This window comes from Schistocerca americana, chromosome 2 (assembly GCF_021461395.2).
Source record: "Schistocerca americana isolate TAMUIC-IGC-003095 chromosome 2, iqSchAmer2.1, whole genome shotgun sequence".
Classification (NCBI taxonomy): Eukaryota; Metazoa; Arthropoda; class Insecta; order Orthoptera; family Acrididae; genus Schistocerca; species Schistocerca americana.
The window spans coordinates 73,575,286-73,595,832 of record NC_060120.1 but is presented as its reverse complement, the minus strand read 5'-3'; positions in this window follow the sequence as shown (position 1 = coordinate 73,595,832).

Here is a 20,547-nt window from a genome sequence, read left to right as displayed (position 1 = left end):
TTGCTGGCAGTCCTTGTTGACATTTCTCCACACAAAGCACACGACTACGAGGCGGGCAGACGCTCGAACACCGGGGTGGGCTAAATTATGCAGTGCGTTGAAGACAGCTTGACGGAGCGTGGTTGGGATGAGGTGGCGTAACATGCCTGTACTGTCGTCGCACCAGAGCTCACCAGAAATGCCAGGGAAGGTTGTGCGGACGAAGTGAAGAAGTAGAGTCTGAAATCAGGTTTTGTGTTTCCTCGTCAGCAGGTTGAAGGTTAGGCAGTTCAGAGAGGTCTAACAGCAAATGGACAGCATCGACTCGTGAAAGGAAATCAGCAACTATATTGTGAGCACCCTTTATGTGTCTGACATGTCTGACATTGGTGGTGAACTGAGATATGAAGTCCATGTGTCGAAAGCGGCGAGGAGGCGGGTCAGCTGGCGGCTTTGTAATGGCCGCAGCCAAGGGTTTGTGCTCCATTAAAACATAGAAAGGGCATCCCTCAACTTCAGTCTTAAAATGCTTGATCGCTTCGTAGACCACGAGCAACTCCCTGTCAAACACGGAATGTTTCCGTTGTGCATTGGTGAGCTTGCGTGAGAAGAACTGCAGAGGCGAAGTTTGGCCATCGATTGTCTGGCTAAGGACAGTGCCGATGGCAGTATCGCTCACATCTGTGGTGATGGAAAGCTGCGCATTGGGATGAGGATGCAGGATGATGCAGGTGTCGGCAAGAAGATGTTTAAGGGCAGTGAAAGAGTCAGTGATAGCAGGGGTCCATGGAACGGGCTGAGATGCCTGCCAAGGCGTCCGTCAGTGGAGCCTGAATCTCCGCAGCCCGAGGTAGATGTCAGCGATAATAATTAACCATCCCCAGAAAACGCCAGAGCTCTTTGAATGATGAAGGTCTGGGTAGGTTTAGTATTGTTTGTACTTTCTCAGGGAGTGGTGAAGTGCCGTCGGCAGAGACCCGAAAACCAAGAAAAGTTACAGCGGGTTGATGTAGCTGCAATTTGTCCTGGTTGGTCTAGATGCCTGCTGCCATGAGAGTGTTCATAACAGTTTGCACATGTCGAATATTGTCCTCGACGGAGGAGCTGAACACAAGAATGTCATCAAGATATGCAAAGCAGAATTTTAGGTCAAATAGCACTTTGTTGATGAAGCGTTGCCAGGTCTGGGCTGCGTCTTCTCGATGTCTTCAGGTGCCATGGGGATCTGGTGGTAGGCCCATTTGCAATCAAAGACAGAGAACGTGGTTGCACCTGGGAGGGAACTGGTAAAGTCGGCAATGTTGGGTATGGGGTAGGTGTCCATAATTGTTCATGCATTTAGTTGACGGTAGTCTCCGCACATGTGCCAGGACCCATCTTTCTTGGGTGTCATATGTATGGGCGTAGACCATCTACTGGCAGAGGGTACAATGACGCTCGAGGTTATTAGTTCAGAAATCTGTTCTTTAAGGTCGGAGAGGCGCTCGGGGCAAAGTCGACATGGGTTACCTGGGGACCTGGCGCGAGGTGAAGCTTGTGAGCCATGCCGTTGGTTACAAAGGAAATGTTGCCGGCGGCACGGGAGGCGGTTTGTTTACAATGTGTGGCGGATGGGGCAGGTGAGGTGTAGTCGTGTTGTTCGGAGCCACTCGGCGGATCTGACGGGAGCTGAGGCGGTGAAGTGTCCCAGGAGTCAACGTGACAAGATGGCCACCGGCCCGAAGCAGTGCCACCGTGGTAGGGTGAGCTCGGTAGAGCTCGTGAGCTGTTAGTGAGTCCATTGTCCGAGGGCGCGGCCTGTGGCAGCACGGTCGTGGGTGAAACGCTTGGCGAGAGTGCGCTGTTTCTGTTGTCAGTGGCGGTCGCACGGCAGCGTGCAGGAGCTGAAGTTGCATAGTTTGAGGTGCTGTCCGCGAGGGGCAGGGTAGGAGCTGTCAGTTCAGGAACACGTGACGCTCGTCGCGCATGCGCACTTGTGTCTGGCCGAGTGTCAAACGCTGTCGTGTTAGAAGGGTGTGGCCCTGCAGAACTGTCAGTACACGATATGGCAGTCTTGATAGCACAGTTGTGAGTGGTAGTGGGAGGTAAACACACGGAGGCTCGATTGCTGGAATTGCAAGCAGATTCGGAGCACTTACCAACCATCGCTTTGTCCTTGCTGTAGTGTCTGTAATTCCTTTACTGCATTGGAGAGCTGGAGCTGTGTTTCGTGGAACCAGAGGGAGAGCTCGAAGTTTTCCTTGCATAGGTGAGCGAAGTGTTGAAGCTTGACAAGGCACTTGTGCATGGTTTCTTGTAACGTCGTTGACAGAGACGAGCATGTATATGGATGAGATGAGCCCGGACCGATGTGTCCTCACGAGGTGGGGGGTGGGGGGTTTGGGGGGGGGGGGGGGGGGGGGGTTGCTGGACAGAGCACAGGGGAAACACGGTATTTCGCACTAGGTCCAGTGGAAGTTTGTGGTGTCGCAAGACGTCAATGCCTAGTATAGGTTTGTCAATTTTGCACACTAAAAAAGTCCACTCGAGTTTGCAGTTTGCGGAGAGTAAGACGATGTGGGAAGTTGAACCCGAGCATTGTAGTTTAGTTGAATTCGCAGCTTAAAGTGAAGTATGATGAGGGCGGATGTTCGACGACACTAAGGATGTAGGCAGCAGCGAATCATCGGCACCTGTGTCCACTAGCAAAAGGTATCCCAACAAAATGTCTTTAATGTAAAGTCGTTCACAATTATCCGGTCGTTCATGGGCAGAATGGAGCACTGGGGGGTACCAGACATGTGCGCAGGAGGCGGCACCCAGACCTACTTGTGACTGGCGTTTTGGAAGTAGCAGGGTGGTCTGCAGTTCCATGCTGCCTCACCAAACTGTGTGTGGAAGTAACAGTACGAGTAGTGCAGTTGCATTTCCTGCGGAAAGTTCATTGCCAGTGGTGGTGATCAATGTTCGGTGGGCGCAGCAGGTTCGGTTGCAGGAGGGGGCGTGACCGTGGGCAGAGTCGGTGACGTCCCAGTTGCTTGTTTACTGCTTCCCGGAGTGAGCGGAACGGTCAGCACAGTATGGCCCCGGCCGCAGGGCGATGAGCATGAACCTGAGACTTGTCAGGTAGGCAATGGCTGGTGAAATAGAGCAGTGATGCATCGTGTAGCTTGTCAGCAATTGTCATTCTTTGCTCAACAGTTTCAGGAGACCTCTGAGCCAGAGCAAAGCGGATGTGAGGAGATAGTTTATCTGACAAGATGGCGAGGAGAGCTGTGTCAGAGAATAGATCGGCGCTGACCAGGGCACATAGCCATCTCCAGAGCTGGGAAGGTTTGTCGTTGCCTAGTTGCTCGACGTGGAGCACTTGGATGAGTCTGGGGCGTCGACCAGATCAGCAATCAAGTCCTCCTGGTCGTGCAGGTGGGTGGTGATGCACAGAAACCTGGTTGACTCGTCAAGTTTGTAATGGTCGAACACTTTGTCCACAATTTTGAACCACGTTGTTGCTTTGTCAGGATTACACAGCAGCAGCATCGGTAAGCGTTGCAGAATGTTCAGAAGAACAGGTTGAGTTAAGTTCGTCGGGGCACTGCCTGAATTGAGCTGTTGTTGCTGTAGTATTCCAGGAGAGTATGTCTCCAGGGGATGTGGCAACGATGGCTGTTCGGGTGGCAGCGTGAAGGTGACACATTGTGGTTGAGCGCAACCCGTCGCGACGCGAAAGGCCGACGTGGGTGAGACATCGTAATGTGTCGATAGCAGTTGCGGAAGCTCAACATGTTGCTGGTGTGTTCAGATTGATGAGTTGCGCAACACCAACGCAGATGAGACACTAAGATGTACCGAGAATGGTATTGGAAGCTCGACTGGAGCCGGCGTGTGTGCGACAGGAGAGAAAAAGATCAAAGTTCCATAATGCGTGTTAGTCCTCAGAAAGCTTGACTTATGATCAGAGCCAGGGCCACCCAAGTTGCAGGGAGGCTGCACAGGTGCAGACTGTCCAGAAGCACAGTGTGGGAAATGATGTCGAGTGTTGGATGGAATGTGTCAGTGTTCACTGTTCATAGTCACTCCACTCAAAACGGTGTGCGGATAAGGTGAATGTCATGGCACAAAACAATGATGCATAGCAATGGCACAGAGGTAGAGGTCAGGCACAGATAACAAGTTATTGTTCCTGCTGCAGGCCGAGGTATCAAAATAGGATGACATGTGCTGGTGCTGAACCAAGGCAGGCACGTGCGTGGTTGGATGCTGAGGAGGTAGACCTGTAAACGAAGTAGTTCTGGCCACGTGACAGGTATCCACGTGGTACTGCATGGATTGTGGCATAGCAAATTGTTGTCCTGGTGGTAGTAGGTTGTCCGACAAAGCTTATGCACAAAACGGCATTGGTCCTGCACTACACGGAGATCCATAAGAGGTAACTGCAGAGTCGATGAGGGAGGGCACATGTGGCGGAAACATAGGCATTTGATTGCCAGAGTCATACGCACTTATAACCACACTTACTCTTGCACGCTCGAATGCTTCAGTGACATCAGGTATAGTATCCTCATAAGCCCAGCTCTCGTTGTCTACTGTTTGAGATTGTGGGGGCTCAAAATCTCTTATATGTTATTTGTCAGAATCATTAGACTCAAAATTAAGAGTCTATCACCCATTGTCTTACTGTCAGAAATTCTAAGATGACTTTCAACACATTAACCTTTCTATTGATTACAAATTAAGGATGTCAACCATTTAAATATCTGTGGAGCATTAAATAAGTGGTTTACTCGATATGATCAACATATAAAAGGTTAACAGTCTAAATGTATGAGCCATTTTGCAAGAATAATAATTCATGAGTCTCCATTATTTCTTGATTCATGCCATACTAATAATGTACAACAATCAGACATGGGAGGCATTCAAAAGTAAATATTTCTACATTCACATAACCACAAAAGTTATAGTTTAACAATACACTGAATAAAGGAAGGGCAGGCACTTATCTATCGCGGAGAGATGTATGGAGAAGAGATACAAATAACAAAACCTGTGATTTTGTGATGCACACATTGTTTCACTGTAAATGAGTAGCTGCTTTTCTCTGATTCTACACACTGCTACAACCATGAGTTTCTATTACTTTTCTCATGAATATTAACTTATGACTGGTTTCCATCCAAAATCCTTACTTCACTGCTAAATGATTATGATGGTAAGATTATACCAGTTAATATCTTGGAGAGAATACTGTCAACATAAATTAAATGAAATAATACTGCTTTCTTTGAGAACTATATCTAGGAATGTTTCTACTTACACTTAATGGTCCTTTTGTCATTGCTTCACTTGCATCAGGTAGAGTATCCCCACAAGCCTGACTCTCATTGCCTACTGTTTGAGATTGTGAGGGATCAAAATCTCTTGTACGTTGTTTGTCAGAATCATTAGACTCAAAATTATGAGCCTCTGTATTCTCCAATGTCTCAGTCTCAGAAATAATAAGATGACTTTCAACACATTCACCTTCCTTTTGATTACTGAGTATGGATTTCAACCGTTTAAATATCTGTGGAACAGTAAATAAGTGGTTTATTCAATATGTTCAACATCTAAAATGTTCACAGTCTATATATATAAGCGAATTTGCAAGAATAATAGCTCATGAGTATCCATTATTCCTTCATTGATGTCATACTAATAATGTACAACACTCAGACGTGGGAGGCATTCAAAAGTAAATACTTCTACACTCACATTACCAGAAACGTTATAGTGTAACAATACACTAACTAAAGAGAGGGCTGGCACTTATCTATGGTGGAGAGATGTATGGAGAAGAGATACACATATCAAAACCTGTGATTGTGTGATGCACACATTGTTTCTCTGTAAATGAGTAGCTTCTTTTTTCTGATTCTACAGACTCCTACAACCATGAATTTCTTTTACTTTTCTCATGAATAGTAACTTTTGACTGGTTTTCATCCAAAATCCGTACTTCACTGCAAAATGATTCTGTTTGTGAGATTATACCAATTAATATCTTAGAAAGACTACCGTCAACATAAATTAAGCGATACCATACTGCTTCCTTTGATAACTATATCTAGGAATTTCTCTACTTACACTTAATGGTCCTTTTGTCATTGGTTCAGTCACATCAGGTAGAGTATCCTCACTAGCCCGGCTCCCATTGTCTACTGTTTGAGATTGTGTGGGCTCAAAATCTCTTATATGTTGTTTGTCAGAATCATTAGACTCAAAAGTATGAGCCTCTGTTTCCTCAACTGTCTTAGTCTGAGAAATTATAAGGTGACTTTCTCCACATGCACCTTTCTTTTCATTACTGAGTATGGATTTCATCCGTTTAAATATCTGTGGAACATTAAATAAGTGGTTTATTCAATATGTTCAACATCTAAAATGTTAACAGTCTAGATACATGAGTAAATTTGCAAGAATAATAGCTCATGAGTCTCCATTACTCCATCATTGGTGTCTTACTAATAATGTACAACACTCAGACATGGGAGGCATTCAAAAGTAAATATTACTACACTCACATTACCACAAATGTTATAGTTTAACAATACACTGAATACAGGGAGGGCAAGCACTTATCGATCGTGGAGATATGTATGGAGAAGAGATACACATAACAAAACCTGTGATTGTGTAATGCACACATTGTTTCACTGTATATGAATACCGTATTTACTCGAATCTAAGCCGCACTCGAATCTAAGCCGCACCTGAAAAATGAGACTCGAAATAAAGGGAAAAAAAATTTCCCGTAAGCCACACCTGAAATCTGAGACTCGAAATTCAAGGGCAGAGAAAATTTTTAGGCCGTACCTCCAAATCGAAACAAAGTTGGTCCATTCTAATACGAGACACAATTTGGGTATAATGAATGACGATACAGCTACAGTAGTTTGGTTCGAGTCGTAAGCATAGCAGTTAAGCTTTACCACGTAGCCATTGCTACGCGTCAGGCGCTCCGTCCGTATTTATATGGGTACCCTTCCTTTTTCACGTGCTTCGTCTGGTTTGGATCGATTGCTTATTTTGCTTTGATCTGATAAGTGCCGTTTTCTTTGTTATGGGTGTTTACGTCACTCTAAGCTGAAAATGCATTACTGCGCTGTGTTATACATTGTTTGTCGCATTCTGGTAGTGCGTGTTTACGGCCTGTCGCCGCTCTCGGCATGGCTTACTTTTATGCGCGCTACCGCCGCTTACAATTAAAAACAATGGAGAGGAATCATCTCATTAGCAAAACAATGGCAAGAGACTGCTATTTGTTGTTACTTACACTGCTGCTTTCTTTGATAATGATCAACAAGAACCAAATAATAGACTGCGTATGATAGAACATGTTCTGAACGAGAGTTAGGTGAAAATTTTTCCTCGTTTGAAAATCTTTGCGGCCGCTTCTTTAGAACGTCAAATTCTACACAGAAATTAGAGTCGTCTTAGATTTAAAAATCTAGTCAGTTGCCGTGCTTCATTTCTGACTGTATCACTATTAGGCATAAGAATAATAAATAAACATGATACGATACGTATATTCTTCCGTGTTTGCTGTTGTCTCTAGTTTCGTAGTTTATTAGGCAGACATGATTTAAACGAGATAGCAGGAAACACGAAAGAATACATGGTAAAATGTTTATATTCGTATTACTCTTATGGTGAAGAGAATACTGCACATGATTCACATTTCATCAGGTTCCTATTAGCAACCATCTCTTCTCACAGGTAGGAAAAAATTCAGAACTTAGAGTTGGCCATATTGACAAACATCTCAAACAGTTTGCCAGTCGTATTTTCGTAGTACATTGAAATTCTGCTACATTCGAAGATGAACAATTCGGAATTTGTATTATTTCGTTGGATAATGTATGAAAATGCAGTGGTCGAAACTCGGGGCAGAGGAAAAAAGCTCGTGTTCCATCTTTTTTTTTTTTTAATTTATTTACTGACGTATTGGTATTGGTGCCAGTATTTACCTTTGTGCCTACAAAGCATGCCTGCGTAGCACTACATATATTCGACGGCAGAAGTTAGTTGTGGTGGCACCTACCAACATTTTCCAGAACTTCCGTTTGCTTTGCACTCGATTCAAAGCCGCAGGCGGTTTTTTGGATTACAAAAACCGGAAAAAAAGTGCGGCTTAGATTCGAGTAAATACGGTAGCTGCTTTTCTCTGATTCTACACACTGCTACCACCATGAGTTTCTGTTACTTTTCTCATGAATAGTAACTTCTGACTGGTTTCATCAAAAACCCTTACTTCACTGCAAAATGATTCTGTTTGTGAGATTATACCAATTAATATCTTAGAAAGACTACCGTCAACATAAATTAAGCGATACCATACTGCTTCCTTTGATAACTATATCTAGGAATGTTTCTACTTACACTTAATGGTCCTTTTGTCATTGGTTCAGTCACATCAGGTAGAGTATCCTCACTAGCCCGGCTCCCATTGTCTACTGTTTGAGATTGTGTGGGCTCAAAATCTCTTATATGTTGTTTGTCAGAATCATTAGACTCAAAAGTATGAGCCTCTGTTTCCTCAACTGTCTTAGTCTGAGAAATTATAAGGTGACTTTCTCCACATGCACCTTTCTTTTCATTACTGAGTATGGATGTCTTCTGTTTAAATATCTGTGGAACAATAAATAAGTGTTTTATTCAATATGACCAACATCTAAAATGTTAACAGTCTAGATATACGAGTAAATTTGCAAGAATAATTGCTCATGAGTCTCCATTACTCCTTCATTCGTGTCTTACTAATAATGTACAACACTCAGATATGGGAGGCATTCAAAAGTAAATATTACTACACTCACATTACCACAAATGTTGTAGTTTAACAATACACGGAATAGAGGGAGGGCAAGCACTTATCGATCGTGGAGATATGTATGGAGAAGAGATACACATAACAAAACCTGTGATTGTGTAATGCACACATTGTTTCACTGTATATGAGTAGCTGCTTTTCTCTAATTCTATACACTGCTACAACCAAGAGTTTCTATTACTTTTCTCATGAATATTAACTTCTGACTGGTTTCCATCCAAAATCCTTACATCACTGCTAAATGATTCTGATGGTAAGATTATACCAGTTAATATCCTGGAGAGAATACTGTCAACACAAATTAAGTGAAATAATGCTGCTTTCTTTGTGAACTATATCTAGGAATTTTTCTACTTACACTTAATGGTCCTTTTGTCATTGCTTCACTTGCATCAGGTAGAGTATCCCCACAAGCCTGACTCTCATTGTCTACTGTTTGAGATTGTGAGGGATCAAAATCTCTTGTATGTTGTTTGTCAGAATCATTAGACTCAAAATTACGAGCCTCTGTATTCTCCAATGTCTCAGTCTCAGATATTATAAGATGACTTTCAATACCTTCACCTTTCTTTTGATTACTGAGTATGGATATCATCCGTTTAAATATCTGTGGAACAGAAAATAAGTGGTTTATTCAATATGTTCAAGAGCTAAACTGTTCACAGTCTATATATATAAGCGAATTTGCAAGAATAATAGCTCATGAGTATCCATTATTCCTTCATTGATGTCATACTAATAATGTACAACACTCAGACGTGGGAGGCATTCAAAAGTAAATACTCCCACATTCACATTACCAGAAACGTTATAGTGTAACCATACAATGATTAAGAAGAGGGCTGGCACTTATCTATGGTGGAGAGATGTATGGAGAAGAGATACACATATCAAAACCTGTGACTGTGTGATGCACACATTGTTTCTTTGTAAATGAGTAGCTTCTTTTTTCTGATTCTACTGACTCCTACAACCATGAATTTCTTTTACTTTTCTCATGAATAGTAACTTCTGACTGGTTTCATCAAAAACCCTTACTTCACTGCAAAATGATTCTGTTTGTGAGATTATACCAATTAATATCTTAGAAAAACTACCGTCAACATAAATTAAGCGATACCATACTGCTTCCTTTGATAACTATATCTAGGAATGTTTCTACTTACACTTAATGGTCCTTTTGTCATTGGTTCAGTCACATCAGGTAGAGTATCCTCACTAGCCCGGCTCCCATTGTCTACTGTTTGAGATTGTGTGGGCTCAAAATCTCTTATATGTTGTTTGTCAGAATCATTAGACTCAAAAGTATGAGCCTCTGTTTCCTCAACTGTCTTAGTCTGAGAAATTATAAGGTGACTTTCTCCACATGCACCTTTCTTTTCATTACTGAGTATGGATGTCTTCTGTTTAAATATCTGTGGAACAATAAATAAGTGTTTTATTCAATATGACCAACCTCTAAAATGTTAACAGTCTAGATATATGAGTAAATTTGCAAGAATAATTGCTCATGAGTCTCCATTACTCCTTCATTCGTGTCTTACTAATAATGTACAACACTCAGACATGGGAGGCATTCAAAAGTAAATATTACTACACTCACATTACCACAAATGTTGTAGTTTAACAATACACGGAATAGAGGGAGGGCAAGCACTTATCGATCGTGGAGATATGTATGGAGAAGAGATACACATAACAAAACCTGTGATTGTGTAACGCACACATTGTTTCACTGTATATGAGGAGCTGCTTTTCTCTGATTCTACACACTGCTACAACCATGAGTTTCTATTACTTTTCTCATGAATATTAACTTCTGACTGGTTTCCATCCAAAATCCTTACATCACTGCTAAATGATTCTGATGGTAAGATTATACCAGTTAATATCCTGGAGAGAATACTGTCAACACAAATTAAGTGAAATAATGCTGCTTTCTTTGTGAACTATATCTAGGAATTTTTCTTGCTGCTTTCTTTGTGAACTATATCTAGGAATTTTTCTACTTACACTTAATGGTCCTTTTGTCATTGCTTCACTTGCATCAGGTAGAGTATCCCCACAAGCCTGACTCTCATTGTCTACTGTTTGAGATTGTGAGGGATCAAAATCTCTTGTACGTTGTTTGTCAGAATCATTAGACTCAAAATTACGAGCCTCTGTATTCTCCAATGTCTCAGTCTCAGATATTATAAGATGACTTTCAATACCTTCACCTTTCTTTTGATTACTGAGTATGGATATCATCCGTTTAAATTTCTGTGGAACAGAAAATAAGTGGTTTATTCATTATGTTCAAGAGCTAAACTGTTCACAGTCTATATATATAAGCGAATTTGCAAGAATAATAGCTCATGAGTATCCATTATTCCTTCATTGATGTCATACTAATAATGTACAACACTCAGACGTGGGAGGCATTCAAAAGTAAATACTCCCACATTCACATTACCAGAAACGTTATAGTGTAACCATACAATTATTAAAGAGAGGGCTGGCACTTATCTATGGTGGAGAGATGTATGGAGAATAGATACACATATCAAAACCTGTGACTGTGTGATGCACACATTGTTTCTTTGTAAATGAGTAGCTTCTTTTTTCTGATTCTACTGACTCCTACAACCATGAATTTCTTTTACTTTTCTCATGAATAGTAACTTCTGACTGGTTTCATCAAAAACCCTTACTTCACTGCAAAATGATTCTGTTTGTGAGATTATACCAATTAATATCTTAGAAAGACTACCGTCAACATAAATTAAGCGATACCATACTGCTTCCTTTGATAACTATATCTAGGAATGTTTCTACTTACACTTAATGGTCCTTTTGTCATTGGTTCAGTCACATCAGGTAGAGTATCCTCACTAGCCCGGCTCCCATTGTCTACTGTTTGAGATTGTGTGGGCTCAAAATCTCTTATATGTTGTTTGTCAGAATCATTAGTCTCAAAAGTATGAGCCTCTGTTTCCTCAACTGTCTTAGTCTGAGAAATTATAAGGTGACTTTCTCCACATGCACCTTTCTTTTCGTTACTGAGTATGGATGTCTTCTGTTTAAATATCTGTGGAACAATAAATAAGTGTTTTATTCAATATGACCAACCTCTAAAATGTTAACAGTCTAGATATATGAGTAAATTTGCAAGAATAATTGCTCATGAGTCTCCATTACTCCTTCATTCGTGTCTTACTAATAATGTACAACACTCAGACATGGGAGGCATTCAAAAGTAAATATTACTACACTCACATTACCACAAATGTTGTAGTTTAACAATACACGGAATAGAGGGAGGACAAGCACTTATCGATCGTGGAGATATGTATGGAGAAGAGATACACATAACAAAACCTGTGATTGTGTAACGCACACATTGTTTCACTGTATATGAGGAGCTGCTTTTCTCTGATTCTACACACTGCTACAACCATGAGTTTCTATTACTTTTCTCATGAATATTAACTTCTGACTGGTTTCCATCCAAAATCCTTACATCACTGCTAAATGATTCTGATGGTAAGATTATACCAGTTAATATCCTGGAGAGAATACTGTCAACACAAATTAAGTGAAATAATGCTGCTTTCTTTGTGAACTATATCTAGGAATTTTTCTACTTACACTTAATGGTCCTTTTGTCATTGCTTCACTTGCATCAGGTAGAGTATCCCCACAAGCCTGACTCTCATTGTCTACTGTTTGAGATTGTGAGGGATCAAAATCTCTTGTATGTTGTTTGTCAGAATCATTAGACTCAAAATTACGAGCCTCTGTATTCTCCAATGTCTCAGTCTCAGATATTATAAGATGACTTTCAATACCTTCACCTTTCTTTTGATTACTGAGTATGGATATCATCCGTTTAAATATCTGTGGAACAGAAAATAAGTGGTTTATTCAATATGTTCAAGAGCTAAACTGTTCACAGTCTATATATATAAGCGAATTTGCAAGAATAATAGCTCATGAGTATCCATTATTCCTTCATTGATGTCATACTAATAATGTACAACACTCAGACGTGGGAGGCATTCAAAAGTAAATACTCCCACATTCACATTACCAGAAACGTTATAGTGTAACCATAGAATGATTAAAGAGAGGGCTGGCACTTATCTATGGTGTAGAGATGTATGGAGAAGAGATACACATATCAAAACCTGTGACTGTGTGATGCACACATTGTTTCTTTGTAAATGAGTAGCTTCTTTTTTCTGATTCTACTGACTCCTACAACCATGAATTTCTTTTACTTTTCTCATGAATAGTAACTTCTGACTGGTTTCATCAAAAACCCTTACTTCACTGCAAAATGATTCTGTTTGTGAGATTATACCAATTAATATCTTAGAAAGTCTACCGTCAACATAAATTAAGCGATACCATACTGCTTCCTTTGATAACTATATCTAGGAATGTTTCTACTTACACTTAATGGTCCTTTTGTCATTGGTTCAGTCACATCAGGTAGAGTATCCTCACTAGCCCGGCTCCCATTGTCTACTGTTTGAGATTGTGTGGGCTCAAAATCTCTTATATGTTGTTTGTCAGAATCATTAGACTCAAAAGCATGAGCCTCTGTTTCCTCAACTGTCTTAGTCTGAGAAATTATAAGGTGACTTTCTCCACATGCACCTTTCTTTTCATTACTGAGTATGGATGTCTTCTGTTTAAATATCTGTGGAACAATAAATAAGTGTTTTATTCAATATGACCAACCTCTAAAATGTTAACAGTCTAGATATATGAGTAAATTTGCAAGAATAATTGCTCATGAGTCTCCATTACTCCTTCATTCGTGTCTTACTAATAATGTACAACACTCAGACATGGGAGGCATTCAAAAGTAAATATTACTACACTCACATTACCACAAATGTTGTAGTTTAACAATACACGGAATAGAGGGAGGGCAAGCACTTATCGATCGTGGAGATATGTATGGAGAAGAGATACACATAACAAAACCTGTGATTGTGTAACGCACACATTGTTTCACTGTATATGAGGAGCTGCTTTTCTCTGATTCTACACACTGCTACAACCATGAGTTTCTATTACTTTTCTCATGAATATTAACTTCTGACTGGTTTCCATCCAAAATCCTTACATCACTGCTAAATGATTCTGATGGTAAGATTATACCAGTTAATATCCTGGAGAGAATACTGTCAACACAAATTAAGTGAAATAATGCTGCTTTCTTTGTGAACTATATCTAGGAATTTTTCTACTTACACTTAATGGTCCTTTTGTCATTGCTTCACTTGCATCAGGTAGAGTATCCCCACAAGCCTGACTCTCATTGTCTACTGTTTGAGATTGTGAGGGATCAAAATCTCTTGTATGTTGTTTGTCAGAATCATTAGACTCAAAATTACGAGCCTCTGTATTCTCCAATGTCTCAGTCTCAGATATTATAAGATGACTTTCAATACCTTCACCTTTCTTTTGATTACTGAGTATGGATATCATCCGTTTAAATATCTGTGGAACAGAAAATAAGTGGTTTATTCAATATGTTCAAGAGCTAAACTGTTCACAGTCTATATATATAAGCGAATTTGCAAGAATAATAGCTCATGAGTATCCATTATTCCTTCATTGATGTCATACTAATAATGTACAACACTCAGATGTGGGAGGCATTCAAAAGTAAATACTCCCACATTCACATTACCAGAAACGTTATGGTGTAACCATACAATGATTAAAGAGAGGGCTGGCACTTATCTATGGTGGAGAGATGTATGGAGAAGAGATACACATATCAAAACCTGTGACTGTGTGATGCACACATTGTTTCTTTGTAAATGAGTAGCTTCTTTTTTCTGATTCTACTGACTCCTACAACCATGAATTTCTTTTACTTTTCTCATGAATAGTAACTTCTGACTGGTTTCATCAAAAACCCTTACTTCACTGCAAAATGATTCTGTTTGTGAGATTATACCAATTAATATCTTAGAAAAACTACCGTCAACATAAATTAAGCGATACCATACTGCTTTCTTTGATAACTATATCTAGGAATGTTTCTACTTACACTTAATGGTCCTTTTGTCATTGGTTCAGTCACATCAGGTAGAGTATCCTCACTAGCCCGGCTCCCATTGTCTACTGTTTGAGATTGTGTGGGCTCAAAATCTCTTATATGTTGTTTGTCAGAATCATTAGACTCAAAAGTATGAGCCTCTGTTTCCTCAACTGTCTTAGTCTGAGAAATTATAAGGTGACTTTCTCCACATGCACCTTTCTTTTCATTACTGAGTATGGATGTCTTCTGTTTAAATATCTGTGGAACAATAAATAAGTGTTTTATTCAATATGACCAACCTCTAAAATGTTAACAGTCTAGATATATGAGTAAATTTGCAAGAATAATTGCTCATGAGTCTCCATTACTCCTTCATTCGTGTCTTACTAATAATGTACAACACTCAGACATGGGAGGCATTCAAAAGTAAATATTACTACACTCACATTACCACAAATGTTGTAGTTTAACAATACACGGAATAGAGGGAGGGCAAGCACTTATCGATCGTGGAGATATGTATGGAGAAGAGATACACATAACAAAACCTGTGATTGTGTAATGCACACATTGTTTCACTGTATATGAATACCGTATTTACTCGAATCTAAGCCGCACTCGAATCTAAGCCGCACCTGAAAAATGAGACTCGAAATTAAGGGGAAAAAAATTTCCCGTAAGCCACACCTGAAATCTGAGACTCGAAATTCAAGGGGAGAGAAAAGTTTTAGGTCGCACCTCCAAATCGAAACGAAGTTGGTCCATTCTAATACGAGACCCAATTTAGGTATAATGAATGACGATACAGCTGCAGTAGTTTGGTTCGAGTCGTAAGCTTAGCAGTTAAGCTTTGCCACGTAGCCATTGCTATGCGTCAGGCGCTCCGTCTGTATTTATACGGGTACCCTTCCTTTTTCACCCGCTTCGTCTGGTTTGGATCGATTGCTTATTTTGCTTTGATTTGATAAGTGCCGTTTTCTTTGTTATGGGTGTTTGCGTCACTCTAAGCTGAAAATGCATTACTGCGCTGTGTTATACACTGTTTGTCGCATTCTGATAGTGCGTGTTTACGGCCTGTCGCCGCTCTCGGCATGGCTTACTTTTGTGCGCGCTACCGCCGCTTACAATTAAAAACAATGGAGAGGAATCATCTCATTAGCGAAACAATGGCAAGAGACTGCTATTTGTTGTTACTTACACTGCTGCTTTCTTTGATAATGATCAACAAGAACCAAATAATAGACTGCGTATGATAGAACATGTTCTGAACGAGAGTTAGGTGAAAATTTTTCCTCGTTTGAAAATCTTTGCGGCCGTTTCTTTAGAACGTCAAATTCTGCACAGAAATTAGAGTCGTCTTAGATTTAAAAATCTAGTCAGTTGCCGTGCTTCATTTCTGACTGTATCACTATTAGGCGTAAGAATAATAAATAAACATGATACGATACGTATATTCTTCCGTGTTTGCTGTTGTCTCTAGTTTCGTAGTTTATTAGGCAGACATGATTTAAATGAGATAGCAGGAAACATGAAAGAATACATGGTAAAATGTTTATATTCGTATTACTCTTACGGTGAAGAGAATACTGCACATGATTCACATTTCATCAGGTTCCTATTAGCAACCATCTCTTCTCACAGGTAGGAAAAAATTCAGAACTTAGAGTTGGCCATATTGACAAACATCTCAAACAGTTTGCCAGTCGGATTTTCGTAGTACATTGAAATTCTGCTACATTCGAAGATGAACAATTCTGAATTTGTATTATTTCGTTGGATAATGTACGAACATGCAGTGGTCAAAACTCGGGGCAGAGAAAAATAGCTCGTGTTCCATCTTTTTTTTTTTTAATTTTATTTACTGATGCATTGGTATTGGTGCCAGTATTTACCTTTGTGCCTACAAAGCATGCCTGCGTAGCGCTACATATATTCGACGGCAGAAGTTAGTTGTGGTGGCACCTACCAACATTTTTCAGAACTTCCGCTTGCTTTGCACTCGATTCAAAGCCGCAGGCGGCTTTTTGGATTATAAAAACCGGAAAAAAAGTGCGGCTTAGATTTGAGTAAATACGGTAGCTGCTTTTCTCTGATTCTACACACTGCTACAACCATGAGTTTCTATTACTTTTCTCATGAATATTAACTTCTGACTGGTTTCCATCCAAAATCCTTACTTCACTGCTAAATGATTCTGATGGTAAGATTATACCAGTTAATATCTTGGAGAGAATACTGTCAACATAAATTAAATGAAATAATACTTCTTTCTTTGAGAACTATATCTAGGAATGTTTCTACTTACACTTAATGGTCCTTTTGTCATAGGTTCAGGCTCATCAGGTAGAGTATCCTCACAAGCCTGACTCTCATTGCCTACTGTTTGAGATTGTGAGGGATCAAAATCTCTTATATGTTGTTTGTCAGAAACATTAGACTCAAGATTACGAGCCTCTGTATCCTCCAATGTCTCAGTCTCAGAAATTATAAGATGATTTTCAACACATTCACCTTTCTTTTGATTACCGAGTATGGATATGATCCGTTTGAATATCTGTGGAACATTAAATTAGTGGTTTATGCAATGTGTTCAACATCTAAAATGTTAACAGTCTAGATATATGAGCGAATTTGCAAGAATAATAGCTCATGAGTATCCACTATTTCTTCATTGATGTCATACTAATAATGTACAACACTCAGACGTGGGAGGCATTCAAAAGTAAATATTTCTACACTCAGATTACCAACAACGTTATAGTAAAACAGTAGACTGACTATAGAGCGGGCTGGCACTTATCTATGGTGGAGAGATCTATGAGGAAGAGATACACATATCAAAACCTGTGATTCAGTGATGCACACATTGTTTCACTGTATCTGAGTAGCTGCTTTTCGCTGATTCTACACACTGCTACAACCATGAATTTCTATTACTTTCTCATCAATAATAACTTCTGTCTGGTTTCATGAAAAAACCTTACTTCACTGGCAAATGATTGTGATGGTAAGATTATACCAGTTAATATCTTAGAAAGACTACCGTCTACATAAATTAAGTTATACCATACTGCTTTCTTTGATAACTATATCTAGGAATTTCTCTACTTACACTTAATGGTCCTTTTGTCATTGTTTCAGTCGCATCATTTAGAGTATCCTCACAACCCCGGCTCTCAATGTCTACTGTTTGAGATCGTGGGGCCTCAATATCAGACTAAGACAGTTGAGGATACAGAGGCTCTTAATTTATATGTTTTATGTCAGAATCATTAGACTCAAAATTAAGAGCCTCTGTATCCTCAACTGTCTTAGTCTGAGGAATTATAAGGTGACTTTCTCCACAATCACCTTTCATTTCATTACTGATTATGGATGTCATCTGTTTTAATAACTGTGGAACAATAAAAAGTGGTTTATTGAATATGACCAACACCTAAAATGTTAACAGTCTAGATGTACGTGCAAATTTGTTAGAATATTAGCTTATGAGTCTCCATTATTCCTTCACTTGTGTCATGCTAATAATGTACAACACTCAGACATGGGAGGCATTCAAAAGTAAATATTACTACACTCACATAACCACAAATTTTATAGTTTAACAATACACTGAATGAAGGGAGAGCTGGCACTTATCAATGGTGGAGATATGTATGGAGAAGAGATACACATATCAAAACCTGTGATTGTGTGATGTACACATTGTTTCACTGTATATGAGTAGCTTCCTTTCTCTGATTCTACACATTGCTACCACCATGAATTTCTATTACTTTCTCAACATTAATAACTTCTGACTGGTTTCATCAAAAAACTAACTACACTGCCAAATGATTGTGATGGTAAGATTATACCAGTTAATATCTTAGACAGACTACTGTCAACATAAATTAAGTGAAATAATACTGCTTTCTTTGAGAACTATATCTAGGAATTTTTCTACTTACACTTAATGGTCCTTTTGTCATTGGTTCAGTCACATCAGGTAGAGTATCTTCACAAGTCTGGCTCTCATTGTCTATTGTTTGAGATTGTGGTGGCTCAAGATCTTTTATGTGTTGTTTGTCAGAATCATTTGACTCAAAATTACGAGCCTCTCTATCCTCCATTGTCTCAGCCTCAGAAATTATAAGATGACTTTCAACACATTCACCTTTCTTTTCATTACTGAGTATGGATTTCATCCGTTTAAATATCTGTGAAACATTAAATGAGTGGTTTATTCAATATAACCAACACCTAAAATGTTAACAGTCTAGATGTATGTGCAAATTTGCTAGAATAATAGCTCTTGAGTCTCCATTATTCCTTCATTGATGTCATACTAATAATGCACAACACTCAGACATATCAAGCAATCAAAAGTAAGTATCACTACACTCACATAACCACAAATGTTATAGTTTAACAATACACTGAATAAAGGGAGAGCTGGCACTTATCAATGGTGGAGATACGTATGGAGAATAGATACCCATATCAAAACCTGTGATTGTATAATGCACACATTGTTTCACTGTATATGAGTAGCTGCTTTTCTCTGATTCTGCACACTGCTACAATTTGAATTTTTATTACTTTTCTCATGAATATTATCCTCTAACTGGTTTCCATCCAAAAACGTTACATCACTGCTAAATGGTTCTAATGGTAAGATTATACCAGTTAATAGCTTAGAAAGAATACCATCAACATAAATTAAGTGAAATAATACTGCTTTCTTTGATAACTATATCTAGGAATTTTTCTACTTACACTTAATGGTCCTTGTGTCATTGGTTCAGTCGCATCAGGTAGAGTATCCTCACTAGCCCGGCTCTCATTGTCTAGTGTTTGAGATTGTGTGGGCTCAAAATCTCTTATATGTTGTTTGTCAGAATCATTAGACTCAAAGTTAAGAGCCTCTGTACGCTCAACTGTTTTAGTCTGAGAAATTATAAGGTGACTTTCACCACATTCACCTTTCTTTTCATTACTGAGTATGGATGTCTTCTGTTTAAATATCTGTGGAACAATATATAAGTGTTTTATTCAATATGACCAATATCTAAAATGTTAACAGTCTAGTTACATGAGGGTATTTGCGAGAAGACTACATAATCTGGCTCAATTATTCATTTGTTCATGCCATACTAATAACGTACATCACTTAGACATGTGTGGCATTCAAAAGTAAATATCTCTGCACAATCACTTTACCACAAAGTTTGTAGTTTAAGAATACACTGAATAAATTGAAGGATGGCAGTCATCTATGTTGGAGAGATGTATGAAGCAGAGATACACATAACAGACATTGTGATTGTGATTGTATGATCCACACATTGTATCAGTGTAGATCAGTAGATGCTTTTCTCTTATTCTACACATTGCTACAATCTAGAATTTTTATTACTTTTCTCATGAATAATGATGTCTAACTGGTTTCATCAAAAAACTTCACAGGACTGCCAAATGTTTCTAATGGTAAGATTTTACCTGTTAATATCTTAGAATGAATAGAGTAAACATAAAGTAAGTGGCATAGTATAGCTGTGTTTCAGAATTACATCTGAGAATTTTTCTACTTACACTTAATGGTCCTTTTGGCATAGCTTTAGTCACATCAGGCAGAGTATCCTCACAAGACTGGCTCTCAGTGTCAATTGTTTGAGACTGTGGTGGCTCAAAA